The sequence below is a fragment of the Armigeres subalbatus genome, chromosome 2, assembly GCF_024139115.2.
Source record: "Armigeres subalbatus isolate Guangzhou_Male chromosome 2, GZ_Asu_2, whole genome shotgun sequence".
Lineage (NCBI taxonomy): Eukaryota > Metazoa > Arthropoda > Insecta > Diptera > Culicidae > Armigeres > Armigeres subalbatus.
The window spans coordinates 240,012,929-240,027,940 of NC_085140.1; the positions used below are offsets into that span (position 1 = coordinate 240,012,929).

General features: G+C 36.7%; 1 protein-coding gene across 3 annotated transcripts in view; it reads left to right on the top strand.

Annotated features, from left to right (window-relative positions):
* LOC134211978 (discoidin domain-containing receptor tyrosine kinase B) overlaps nt 1-15,012 on the top strand; it is an 802,844-nt gene that overhangs the window by 369,751 nt on the left and 418,081 nt on the right. The gene's annotated exons all lie outside the window — the stretch shown is intronic.

A 15,012-nucleotide genomic window follows, 5' to 3' on the forward strand; every position in this document is an offset into this window, starting at 1 on the left:
CATGTGGTGCTCGATTGTCCGCGGTTTAAGGAAATTCGTAAAGAAATGCCTGTCCTAAGGGCGGATAATATCGCAGAGCGAATGTGTCACGAGGAAGACACGTGGAATTCGGTAAGAAGAGTCGTGACGCAAATACTGTCGGAGCTGCAGCGTAGATGGAGCGAGATCAGCGAATAAGTGCCAGTTCTGGGGAGTATTCAGCGCAGTGAGCATTGTTTGGCTTCGGGTCGTCGGGGCGCCGGTGAACCGGAAGTTTTCTGCCAATTGGAATCGTCGGATCGACCTCGGCACTCGAACAGCCAACCTGCAGAAGAAAGAAGAAGAAAGCGATTTGGGTACGTAGGGCACCCGAGGACGATGTCGGCGCAATGCGTGAAAGCGTCTTCTGCGATAGCCGCCGGTAGTCGGGGCACCACCAGTGCGGAAGTTTGCTTCACCGGACCACACTCGACGCCGGGGGGAGTCAGGTGGATTCGAGTCAGGAAGTTTGGTGCATGACTGTCGAGGGATCGAGACTACGTTTCAGTGAAGCAGCGGTTCAACCATCCAGTTGGCGAACTAGCATAAGCTAGGTGCCGGAGGTAGTCGCAGCATCTCGGGTTCCCGGGGGGATCGAGGCAAGGAGGATAAGGGACCCGGATTTATCCGAGAGGCACATTTTTAGCAGGCCAGGCAGGAGCCCAGCCTTGTTCGCCTTCGAGGTGTCTGTTGCACAGATTTTGATGGCCTCTAACCCGGGGGTCGTACACTAATTACGTAAGCCTTTATGGGGGGTCTGTCATTTTCTTACGCTCCATATAAACAAAGAATAATTTGTATAGGAAAAATCTTACATGGGGGGAGCGGGGTTCGAAAAACCCTAAAAATGTGCTTACGTAATTAGTGTACGACTCCTTGGAAAAAAAAGATATATAGATAAAATTTAAGATCACTAACAATGCCGGTCACGTCCTAACAGTCAATTTAGGATAGGGAGAGGAAAATTTATTCGACTAATTGCTATGATAGTTGATTAGTTGAGAAGGTACAGATCGGACTCTACTATCCGGAGACTCGCTTATCCGGGACTCGATTATTCAGGGTTCGATTATCCGGAATTTTAGACTCGATTATCCGGAGTATTTTTTTCCTCGATTTTTTTTTAATTTTTGTTTTTTAATTTCATTGTTATAATATACAATACGATTACTTCAACAACATGGAGCGTATCTAGGGTGTGGGAGGGGGTTGAAAAAGGGGTTGTTTTGTATATTGAAATTTGACTTTAGGCTTGTATATCAAACTTATGAGTTTAAATGAATATATTACTATCATATTCATACAAAATATGATTATTTGAAGAAATATGAACGTAGCTGGAATAGGAAGGACTGAGGGAGGGTTGTTCTATATATTTAATCTTAATTCCATAAATTAATTATTTTCTCTAGAACATGTCCACAAACTTCTCGCTTCAGGAACTTCCCCATGGTAGCCCGTTTCCTCTCTTTTTCTTCCCAGCAATTACTTGATCGTTCGTCAGTTAAGCTGTTGTATTTGTGACAAAATCTTAAAATTTTCCATTTATATCAATCCAATGTGGTTCCAAAACTGATAAAGCAGTCGCTCATTCGACAGATGAAAACGTAACCTCGCCACCATAGAACGATGTGTTTGGGTGCATAACAAGGATTGCAGATTTCGCTCTCAATTGATAATTAACGACGATAGACGAGAAGCATAAGGCTTTTTCGATCATAACAAGACATGAAAACAAATTGCTCGTCACCTGATACAAATGCGAAAAAAGGGCAGAGAAATATTCCCCCCACCGACGTTGTGATAAAACGCTTCGTTCTAGTACAATTGCCATTGAGGACTATGTGTAAAACAAGTCGAAATGCGTCATCAGCACCGATGTCCTTACAATTGGAGGTTTTCTAAAGGAATTTATCTTGCAGAATATCCCGTAAAGCGACAATCGTAACGCATTGACTGGATCAATCATTGGGTTCCGAAATAATGGCCAAAATACTGTTTTTGTGCAAAAACAACAAGTTGCAATCAAATGGGAATTCTGTCTTATCATTTCATATTGAAAATTGGCTGGATCGGTCTATGGACTCAAAAGTTATGGCAAAAATATTATTTTTTCCATAATACACCAGCAAGTCACCGATACCGTTAAGTGGATTATTTAGAGTTTTTCCTAAATAATTTCTGACAGCACCACTGCAAGTAAAGCAAAAACCAAGTTTTTCGTTATTTAATTGCAAATTTGATTTTTTTTTAGCTATTCGATTATCCGGAGTGAATAAATCGATACTTCGGATAATCGAGTCCAACCTGTAATTCATGAGAAGCCACGCCTTGGTAAGCGACTAAATATTTTTTTTTGTAAGCGTCATTAATTTTAAGATACGAAGACGAAAACCGTGTTTCAATTCAAACCAACGCGGAATCAATGTGCTTCGTTAACATGCTTTTACAACATTATCGATTAGGCAACAAATAAATTGTCTGTTCTTCGGCGAAGAAATATTTTTTTAACTTCACGATCTCCTGAACAAGCTGGCGTGCCCAGCACCAACCCGATCAAACTAATTGATTTTCTACTAATCGAATTAACTTATTAACTTCGCGTTCTTCCGGATATGCTGCCATACTGATGGCAAATGTTAAAAAATGTCATGGGATTGCTATTACAAATTTGCTAATTCCTTTTTTCAAAAGTAATTTACAATTCGGATTTTTTTATTACCAGGTAATGCTTAACTGATCCTAAAACTTTGTTAAGCAGATCATTGTTCTAAACACAAAGTGTGAGGTATGAGAATTTTTTCGGCTCTCATGACACCAGTTTTAGATTTAGAGCATTTTTTCCATTTCTATGGTTAATTTTAAATAATTTGTCTGGTATTTCCACCAAATTTTTTTAGAACATCTTCTGGAAATTATAAATTTTCATAGAAAGCTTTTCGGTGTTTCAACGGATTTTTTTTCCAGAATTAAAAAAAAATCTTTGGATTTGTACTGGAAACTCATTTATTGCCAATAAGAAATTCTGCGCAAATTCCACGGGAACTTATTAAAAAACGAAATGCGGTTTGTTCGAAAATTATTCAGTGGAAAGCCATTTGGCCAAGTAACACGTTAAGTAAAAAGTTTTCTATTTAGTCGAATTTCTATTGATCGAAATAAATGTTTGGGCGACGGTTATTAGATCGGAAAAGGTTTGAAAATTTAATTTGGGTAAATGCGACCTGTTGAAGACTGTATAACAGGTCGGAGAACTTTCTGAATCTTCAAAGGGAAACTGTATTGAATTTGCAAGTAAATCTTGGTATTTTCACTAAAAAAAATCTCTGTCGTTTCAAAGTGACGTTGTAGGGAATTTAAATCAGCGTGGAAAATTTGGAACGGATGCGCCGATGCAAAAATGTTAACAAGTTTCGAAAAGTCGATCTGAAAAGGATCCGATTCTGTAAATTTGTAGACAAGTTTTGTTCCTATTGTTAATTGTTGTGTGACGTAATATGTTTACAGTTTTCACCATCATATAGACTTAAGGAGTTTGTTGACGTAGACCTCAAATAAATTAATAAATAAGCAAATTTAACAAAATTAACAGAATTGACAAATTATACAATTTATTTCCGCAATACGTTTTCACAAGTTTTTCAAAGGGAATGTTTTATTCTAGACTCGATAAAACGTATCAGTAAAGTTTCCATGGTACTTGTTCAAGGCACACTCGAGGTATCGAACTAGTTTTGCAAATTTCTGCTAACCAAGCGTGCAATCGCTTCCATAATCAAGTATCCTCCAATTTACTTCCAAGATTCAAAATATATTCAATTATACATCGCCCTCGATGTAGCTCGCTTCAGGCACGAGACCAACTCTATAGGTGAAGGTCATACCCAAACATAGATGAATGCCACCCTTTCCCCTGCCTGGTCCCAAGTTCACTTCCACTCGATTAATATCGTCGTGTAGTTGCTCTGAGCGGTGCGCGCCTACACAGCTACAACTGAGGCGTTTCTAATTTGCTCCAACTTCTACGCAAACTTCAAATGCACCCGAAGAACGCTGCCGTATCCTTTCCCCCTTTTTTCGCCAAGCTACGTCTAGGAGTAGTCACCAGAACGAACAAGTTCCCGACTATGGCAACCGGTAGTATGAACGAGGAGCAAATAAATTTAATCCATCCTAGGCACTTTGTAGCAAATATTTGCCTTCCAACAGCTCGTCAAGTTCTTGTTTGGCTCGGTTCGCTTCCGTTTTGCACGCTGAGCTCCCATCATCGACCGTATCGGAAAGGGCCCGGCCGACTGAAGCACAAGTACTATGTGGAGTATGATTGATGCGACTAATAAAAACACTAATTAATTACAAAAAGCATTCATCATATCGTTCCAAACGAATCAAAGAGTTTATTTAATTAGTAGCGTGCTAGGTTCAATTTTCGAGACATGTTCCTGCTCCCCAGTTTAGGACCATTTATGCTCCGGGAATGGGACCTGTGAATGACATCCATCGTCTAATTAGACCGGGATGAGGTGCCGTGATGGCAGAAGCTGTCGATCGATCGGTGAACAACCCAGCGAGCATTCACAAACAAATCTGGCAACACTGCCACATGCCGAGGTCGAGCGGTGAATAAAACCCTAAAGTTTTATTGCTCTCTGGAGCTGTGGCTCCAATGCCGACATGACTTTGATATCATTTTCGGTCTCTTTACGGCGTTTTAGTGACACCATTGGCACAGGCAGTGACTGGTGGTGAAATGAAAGGCGAAATGGGTAACCGAATAATGAGAAATTTTCGCATGCAATCAAAAGAGTACGCCACGGCACCTCCTCGTTCGACCTCGTAGAACTCGAGACACTGCCAAACGGATCGTCTTTCAGCTCCATTCGCCAGTCTGAATGCATCGCAGAGAAGTGTGAACATTGGGTACCGAATCCCGAAAGTGAACCCTCTTCATCGCAGTTGGGAGTGCATTAAATGAGTGATTCCGCTCTGAGTCATGCTCGTTTGGCGGCGTGTTTTCCTCGGACGGGTGCAAACGGCAGCGTGGGCGGAACGGATCTAAACGTTCGACATGAAAACCAACGTCAAGTGGCAACGTGTTCCCCAGCGTGACTGACGATGACGGTTTTCAGTTTTAATGCTAATTCAAATTCAAGTTGTTTGTGTTGCTGGAAAATTTCATGGCAAAAAAAGAATCGGAAGCGATGTGGATTTCTAGAACTGTTGGAAGGAAGTGCTAGATTTGCTGTTTTGCTGTGACGACTGGTCTCCGTTACCTGTTTAATGGAGTGTGATTACAAATACTACAATAATGAAAGAGCATTTAACTACAACTAATTTGTTTTGCAAATAAAAATTATATGCCATCGAAAATCAAGCACACCGCAAGGATAACCAATTTTTCTCTCCGATCAATTGATTTGAAACTAATAGAGTTGCAGCTCCAACATGTTCAATCGTTGAAGAAGTACGAAAATCTTCTTCTTCTTTTTATATACATAAAAATGAATTTCTGTCTGTCTGAACCTTATAGACTCCGAAACTACTGAACTGATCGGCGTAAAATTTTGTATGCAGAGGTTTTTGGGGCCGGGAAAGGTTCTTAAGGTGATTCGAGACCCCTCCCTCCTTTGGAAAGGATGGCTCCCATACAAATGAAACAGAAACTTCTGCATAACTCGAGAACCAAGCAGAGAATAAATGAATTTTGGGCGAAACGAAGTTCGTCGGGTCTGCTAGTAGTTAATATTTGGTATAGAAGCATCCTGCTCCTATAGTAATGTAATTATTGTATTATAGGATAGCAATAAACATGACTACATTTACAAGTTCAAACCAGGGTTCGTATATCAGGGTTCACTCATTTTGACAGTAGATGGGAGAGACTAGCGCGGGGTGAAAAATTCATGTTCAGTGCAAAACATAAACAAACTCGGTAACTGCCCCATATAAAAATCCAAGATGGCTGAATCATGTAATTGGCATACTGCTACACCTGTTTGTATTCACCTTGGTTCAAACTATGATGCGAATGAACTTTCGTTGGAAATCCATTGGAAAAAAAATCCAATAAATCGTTGAAATTTTCAAAAATCCAATTTCCGTTGGGAATTCGAATGCAGTTTCCGTTGGAAATTCAAATAAATTTCCGTTGGAAACTCGAATGAATTTCCGTTGAAAATTCGAATGAATTTCCGTTGGATATTCGAATGCATTCGAATGCGTTTCCGTTTGAAATTCAAATGAATTTCCGTTGGAAACTCGAATGAATTTCCGTTGGAAAATCGAATGAATTTCCGTTGGAAATTCGAATGAATTTCCGTTGGGAATTCGAATGAATTTCCGTTGGAAATTTGAATAAATTTTCGTTGGAAATTCGAATGAATTTCAGTTGGAAAATCGAATGAATTTCCGTTGGAAATTCGAATAAACTTCCGTTGGAAATTCGAATGAATTTCCGTTGGAAAATCGAATGAATTTCCGTTGGAAATTCGAATGAATTTCCGTTGCAAATTCGAATGAATTTCCGTTGGGAATTCGAATGAATTTCCGTTGGAAATTCGAATGAATTTCCGTTGGAAATTCGAATGAATTTCCGTTGGAAATTCGAATGGATTTCCGTTGGAAATTCGAATGCGTTTCCGTTTGAAATTCAAATGAATTTCCGTTGGAAACTCGAATGAATTTCCGTTGGAAAATCGAATGAATTTCCGTTGGGAATTCGAATGAATTTCCGTTGGAAATTCGAATAAATTTCCGTTGGAAATCCGAATGAATTTCCGTTGGGAATTCGAATGAATTTCCGTTGGAAATTTGAATGAATTTTCGTTGGAAATTCGAATGAATTTCCGTTGGAAATTCGAATGAATTTCCGTTGAAAATTCGAATGAATTTCCGTTGGATATTCGAATGCATTCGAATGCGTTTCCGTTGGAAATTCAAATGAATTTCCGTTGGAAACTCGAATGAATTTCCGTTGGAAAATCGAATGAATTTCCGTTGGAAAATCGAATGAATTTCCGTTGGAAATTCGAATGAATTTCCGTTGGAAATTCGAATGAATTTCCGTTGGAAATTCGAATGAATTTCCGTTGGAAATTCGGATGAATTTCCGTTGGAAATTCGAATGAATTTCCGTTGGAAATTCGAATGAATTTCCGTTGGAAATTCGAATGAATTTCCGTTGGAAATTCGAATGAATTTCCGTTGGAAATTCGAATGAATTTCCGTTGGAAATTCGAATGAATTTCCGTTGGAAATTCGAATGAATTTCCGTTGGGAATTCTAATGAATTTCCGTTGGAAATTCGAATGAATTTCCGTTGGAAATTCGAATGAATTTCCGTTGGAAATTCGAATGAATTTCCGTTGGAAATTCGAATGAATTTCCGTTGGAAATTCGAATGAATTTCCGTTGGAAATTCGAATGCGTTTCCGTTTGAAATTCAAATGAATTTCCGTTGGAAACTCGAATGAATTTCCGTTGGAAAATCGAAGGAATTTCCGTTGGAAATTCGAATGAATTTCCGTTGGGAATTCGAATGAATTTCCGTTGGAAATTCGAATGAATTTCCGTTGGAAATTCGAATGAATTTCCGTTGGGAATTCGAATGAATTTCCGTTGGAAATTTGAATGAATTTTCGTTGGAAATTCGAATGAATTTCCGTTGGAAATTCGAATGAATTTCCGTTGGAAATTCGAATGAATTTCCGTTGGAAATTCGAATGAATTTCCTTTGGATATTCGAATGCATTCGAATGCGTTTCCGTTGAAATTCAAACGAATTTTCGTTGAAAGTTCGAATGAATTTCCGTTGACAATTTGAATAAATTTCCGTTGAAAATTTGAGTGAATATCTGTTGGAAACTCGAATGAATTACCGTTGGAAAATCTAATGAATTTCCGTTGGAAATTCGAATGAATTTCCGTTGAAATTCGAATGAATTTCCGTTGAAATTGAATGAATTTCCGTTGAAATTCGGATGAATTTCCGTTGAAATTCGAATGAATTTCCGTTGGAAATTCGAATGAATTTCCGTTGGAAATTCGAATGAATTTCCGTTGGAAATTCGAATGCGTTTCCGTTTGAAATTCAAATGAATTTCCGTTGGAAACTCGAATGAATTTCCGTTGGAAAATCGAAGGAATTTCCGTTGGAAATTCGAATGAATTTCCGTTGGGAATTCGAATGAATTTCCGTTGGAAATTCGAATGAATTTCCGTTGGAAATTCGAATGAATTTCCGTTGGGAATTCGAATGAATTTCCGTTGGAAATTTGAATGAATTTTCGTTGGAAATTCGAATGAATTTCCGTTGGAAATTCGAATCAATTTCCGTTGAAAATTCGAATGAATTTCCTTTGGATATTCGAATGCATTCGAATGCGTTTCCGTTGGAAATTCAAACGAATTTCCGTTGGAAACTCGAATGAATTTCCGTTGGAAATTCGAATGAATATCCGTTGGAAATTCGAATGAATATCCGTTGGAAATTCGAATGAATTTCCGTTGGAAAATCGAATGAATTTCCGTTGGAAATTCGAATGAATTTCCGTTGGAAATTCGAATGAATTTCCGTTGGAAATTGAATGAATTTCCGTTGGAAATTCGGATGAATTTCCGTTGAAATTGAATGAATTTCCGTTGAAATTGAATGAATTTCCGTTGGAAATTGAATGAATTTCCGTTGAAATTGAATGAATTTCCGTTGGAAATTCGAATGAATTACCGCTGGAAATTGAATGAATTTCCGCTGGAAATTGAATGAATTTCGCTGGAAATTCGAATGAATTTCCATTGGGAATGAATTTCCGTTGGAAACTCGAATGAATTTCCGTTGGAAAATCGAATGAATTTCCGTTGGAAATTCGAATGAATTTCCGTTGGGAATTCGAATGAATTTCCGTTGGAAATTTGAATAAATTTTCGTTGGAAATTCGAATGAATTTTCGTTGGAAATTCGAATGAATTTCCGTTGGAAATTCGAATGAATTTCAGTTGGAAAATCGAATGAATTTCCGTTGGAAATTCGAATAAACTTCCGTTGGAAATTCGAATGAATTTCCGTTGGAAATTCGAATGAATTTCCGTTGGGAATTCTAATGAAATTCCGTTGAAAACTCGAATGAATTTCCGTTGGAAAATCGAATGAATTTCCGTTGGAAATTCGAATGAATTTCCGTTGGAAATTCGAATGAATTTCCGTTGGAAATTCGAATGAATTTCCGTTGGAAATTCGAATGAATTTCCGTTGGAAATTCGAATGAATATCCGTTGGAAATTCGAATGAATTTCCGTTGGAAATTCGAATGAATTTCCGTTGGAAATTCGAATGCGTTTCCGTTTGAAATTCAAATGAATTTCCGTTGGAAACTCGAATGAATTTCCGTTGGAAAATCGAAGGAATTTCCGTTGGAAATTCGAATGAATTTCCGTTGGGAATTCGAATGAATTTCCGTTGGAAATTCGAATGAATTTCCGTTGGAAATTCGAATGAATTTCCGTTGGGAATTCGAATGAATTTCCGTTGGAAATTTGAATGAATTTTCGTTGGAAATTCGAATGAATTTCCGTTGAAAATTCGAATGAATTTCCTTTGGATATTCGAATGCATTCGAATGCGTTTCCGTTGGAAATTCAAACGAATTTCCGTTGGAAACTCGAATGAATTTCCGTTGGAAATTCGAATGAATATCCGTTGGAAATTCGAATGAATTTCCGTTGGAAATTCGAATGAATTTCCGTTGGAAATTCGAATGCGTTTCCGTTTGAAATTCAAATGAATTTCCGTTGGAAACTCGAATGAATTTCCGTTGGAAAATCGAAGGAATTTCCGTTGGAAATTCGAATGAATTTCCGTTGGAAATTCGAATGAATTTCCGTTGGGAATTCGAATGAATTTCCGTTGGAAATTCGAATGAATTTCCGTTGGAAATTCGAATGAATTTCCGTTGGGAATTCGAATGAATTTCCGTTGGAAATTTGAATGAATTTTCGTTGGAAATTCGAATGAATTTCCGTTGAAAATTCGAATGAATTTCCTTTGGATATTCGAATGCATTCGAATGCGTTTCCGTTGGAAATTCAAACGAATTTCCGTTGGAAACTCGAATGAATTTCCGTTGGAAATTCGAATGAATATCCGTTGGAAATTCGAATGAATATCCGTTGGAAATTCGAATGAATTTCCGTTGGAAAATCGAATGAATTTCCGTTGGAAATTCGAATGAATTTCCGTTGGAAATTCGAATGAATTTCCGTTGGAAATTCGAATGAATTTCCGTTGGAAATTCGAATGAATTTCCGTTGGAAATTCGAATGAATTTCCGTTGGGAATTCTAATGAAATTCCGTTGGAAACTCGAATGAAATTCCGTTGGAAACTCGAATGAATTTCCGTTGGAAAATCGAATGAATTTCCGTTGGAAATTCGAATGAATTTCCGTTGGAAATTCGAATGAATTTCCGTTGGAAATTCGAATGAATTTCCGTTGGAAATTCGAATGAATTTCCGTTGGAAATTCGAATGAATTTCCGTTGGAAATTTGAATGAATATCCGTTGGAAATTCGAATGAATTTCCGTTGGAAATTCGAATGAATTTCCGTTGGAAATTCGAATGAATTTCCTTTGGAAAATCGAATGAATTTGCGTTGGAAAATCGAATGAATTTCCGTTGGAAATTCGAATGAATTTCCGTTGGAAATTCGAATGAATTTCCGTTGGAAATTCGAATGAATTTCCGTTGGAAATTCGAATGAATTTCCGTTGGAAATTCGAATGAATTTCCGTTGGGAATTCGAATGAATTTCCGTTGGGAATTAAAATGAATTTCCTTTGGAATTTTGAATTAATTTCCGTTGGAAAATCGAATGAATTTGCGTTGGAAAATCGAATGAATTTCCGTTGGCAATTCGAATGAATTTCCGTTGGAAAGTCGAATGAATTTCCGTTGGAAATTCGAATGAATTTCTGTTGGAAATTCGAATGAATTTCCGTTGAAATTCGAATGAATTTCCGTTAGAAATTGAATGAATTTCCGTTGAAATTGAATGAATTTCCGTTGAAATTCGAATGAATTTCCGTTGGAAATTGAATGAATTTCCGTTGAAATTCGAATGAATTTCCGTTGGAAATTGAATGAATTTCCGTTGGAAATTGAATGAATTTCCGTTGGAAATTCGAATGAATTTCCGTTGAAATTCGAATGAATTTCCGTTGAAATTCGAATGAATTTCCGTTGGAAATTGAATGAATTTCCGTTGAAATTGAATGAATTTCCGTTGGAAATTGAATGAATTTCCGTTGAAATTGAATGAATTTCCGTTGAAATTCGAATGAATTTCCGTTGAAATTGAATGAATTTCCGTTGGAAATTGAATGAATTTCCGTTGAAATTGAATGAATTTCCGTTGGAAATTCGAATGAATTTCCGTTGAAATTCGAATGAATTTCCGTTGAAATTCGAATGAATTTCCGTTGAAATTCGAATGAATTTCCGTTGAAATTGAATGAATTTCCGTTGAAATTCGAATGAATTTCCGTTGGAAATTGAATGAATTTCCGTTGGAAATTCGAATGAATTTCCGTTGGAAATTGAATGAATTTCCGTTGGAAATTGAATGAATTTCCGTTGAAATTGAATGAATTTCCGTTGGAAATTGAATGAATTTCCGTTGAAATTCGAATGAATTTCCGTTGAAATTGAATGAATTTCCGTTGAAATTGAATGAATTTCCGTTGAAATTCGAATGAATTTCCGTTGAAATTCGAATGAATTTCCGTTGAATTCGAATGAATTTCCGTTGAAATTCGAATGAATTCCGTTGGAAATTCGAATGAATTTCCGTTGAAATTGAATGAATTTCCGTTGAAATTCGAATGAATTTCCGTTGAAATTCGAATGAATTTCCGTTGAAATTGAATGAATTTCCGTTGGAAATTGAATGAATTTCCGTTGAAATTGAATGAATTTCCGTTGAAATTGAATGAATTTCCGTTGGAAATTGAATGAATTTCCGTTGGAAATTGAATGAATTTCCGTTGGAAATTCGAATGAATTTCCGTTGGAATTCGAATGAATTTCCGTTGGAAATTGAATGAATTTCCGTTGGAAATTCGAATGAATTTTCGTTGGAAATTGAATGTATTTCCGTTGGAAATTCGAATGAATTTCCGTTGGAAATTCGAATGAATTTCCGTTGGAAATTCGAATGAATTTCCGTTGGAAATTCGAATGAATTTCCGTTGGAAATTCGAATGAATTTCCGTTGGAAATTCCAATGAACTTCCGTTGGAAATTCGAATGAATTTCCGTTGGAAATTCGAATGAATTTCCGTTGGAAATTCGAATGAATTTTTGTTGAAAATTTAAATGAATTTCCGTTGGAAATTCGAATGAATTTCGATTGGAAATTCGGATGAATTTCCATTGGAAATTCGAATGAATTTCCATTGGAAAGTCGAATACGTTTGCGTTGGAAATTCGAATGCATTTCCATTGGAAATTCGAATGCATTTCCGTTGGAAATTCGAATGAATTTCCGTTGGAAATTCAAATGAATTTCTGTTGGAAATGCGATTGAATTTCCGTCGGAAATACGAATGAATTTCCGTTGGGAACTCGAATTCCGATGGAAATTTGAATGTAAATTCAATAATGTACTTGTAAATTTTAATTAATTTCCGTTTAAAATTCGTATGCATATTCTTTGAAAATTCCATTTAATCTACGTTGGAAATTCGAATGAATTTCTGTTGGAAACTCGAATAATTCTTATTTGAAAATTCCAATTAACTTCCATTAGAAATTCGAATACATTTGCGTTGGAAATTCGAATGCATTTCCGTTGGAAATTCGAATGCATTTCCGTTGGAAATTCGAATGAATTTCCGTTGGAAATTCGAATGAATTTCTGTTGGAAACTCGAATAATTCTCATTTGAAAATTCCAATGAACTTCCTTTAGAAATTCGAATGAATTTCCGTTGGAAATTCGAATGAATTTCCGTTGGAAATTCGAATGAATGTCCGTTGGAAATTCGAATGAATTTCCGTTGGAAATTCGAATGAATTTCCGTTGGAAATTCGAATGAATTTCCGTTGGAAATTCGAATGAATTTCCATTGGAAATTCGCATGAATTTCCATTAGAAATTCGAATACATTTGCGTTGGAAATTCGAATGCATTTCCGTTGGAAATTCGAATGCATTTCCGTTGGAAATTCGAATGAATTTCCGTTGGAAATTCAAATGAATTTCTGTTGGAAATGCGATTGAATTTCCGTCGGAAATTCGAATGAATTTCCGTTGGGAACTCGAATTCCGTTGGAAATTCGAATGAATTTCCGTTAGAAATTCGAATAAATTTCCGATGGAAATTTGAATGTGAATTCAATAATGTACTTGTAAATTTTAATTAATTTCCGTTGAAAATTCGTATGCATATTTTTTGAAAATTCGATTTAATCTACGTTGGAAATTCGAATGAATTTCTGTTGGAAACTCGAATAATTCTCATTTGAAAATTCCAATGAACTTCCTTTGGAAATTCGAATGAATGTCCGTTGGAAATTCGAATGAATGTCCGTTGGAAATTCGAATGAATTTCCGTTGGAAATTCGAATGAATTTCCGTTGGAAATTCGAATGAATTTCCGTTGGAAATTCGAATGAATTTCCATTGGAAATTCGAATGAGTTTCCGTTGGAAATTCAAATGAATTTCCGTTGGAAAGTCAAATGAATTTCCGTTGGAAATTCTAATGAATTTCCGTAGGAAATTCTAATAAATTTCCGTTGGAAATTCTAATGAATTCAAATAAACTTCCGTTGGAAATTCAAATGAATTTCCGTTGGGAATTCAAATGAATTTCCGTTGGAAGTTCAAATGAATTTCCGTTGGAAGTTCAAATGAATTTCCGTTGGGAATTCAAATGAGTTTCCGTTGGAAATTCGAATGAATTTCCATTAGAAATACGAATGAATTTCCGTTGGTATTTCGAATGAATTTCCGTTGGAATTTCGAATGAATTTCCGTTGGAATTTCGAATGAATTTCCTTTGGAATTTTGAATGAATTTCCGTTGAAATTTTGAATGAATTTCCGTTGGAAATTCGAATTTATCGAATTTGAGGTTCCGGTGCAAGATTGAATGGAATTCACTGGAAGTTCCAGCGAGTGCACTTTAGAAATAAAAAACCCAGATTAATCCACCTAGCGGTGATAGCGCCTTTCTCGGGCAAAAAGGTGATAAATGTAGCTTTTACGCTTACACCTCGATGATGTACAAGAAAGGCAAAACAGTTACACCGTCTAATGTTATGATAGAAAATTTACACTAGTAGACGACAGACGGCGCTGCTAAAAGTTTCTCGAATTTCCTATGTTCGAATTTTGACTTTCGGACAATTTCATAGTACTATGAAACTGAACGAAGAGCATACTTACGCCTAAATGCGTGCAACTCGAGCATCTTTATAGTACGATGAAACTCTTAATGCGAGCAAGCCACGGATAATCTTTGAAAATATTCATAGATGCAAGGCATTTTTCATAACACATTATTGTTCTATGTGACTATGTCTCATCACTACTTTAATATTATCTATTTTTTGCAATTTGCAATTATTATGAAATTCAATAGTGATCAACAACGTTTTAGTCTCTGTCGGATGCAACTTGTTGCAAGAAAATCGGTTAAGAGTTTCTATGTGAAAATTTGGCTAATGTTTTTTATGGCATTTTGTGCACACACACACGCACACACATACACACACACACACGCACACACGGACAGACAGACATTTGTTCAGCTCATCGAGCTGAGTCGAATGGTATATAACACTATGGGTCTCCGGGACTTCTATCAAAAGTTCGAATTTGGAGTGAAATGATAGCCTTTCGGTACAACTTAGTTGTACGAGAAAGGCAAAAATGTGGAAGTTCGCATCACAGTATGAAATATTTACATCGATTATCGTTTTCGCCGTTGGAAATGGCA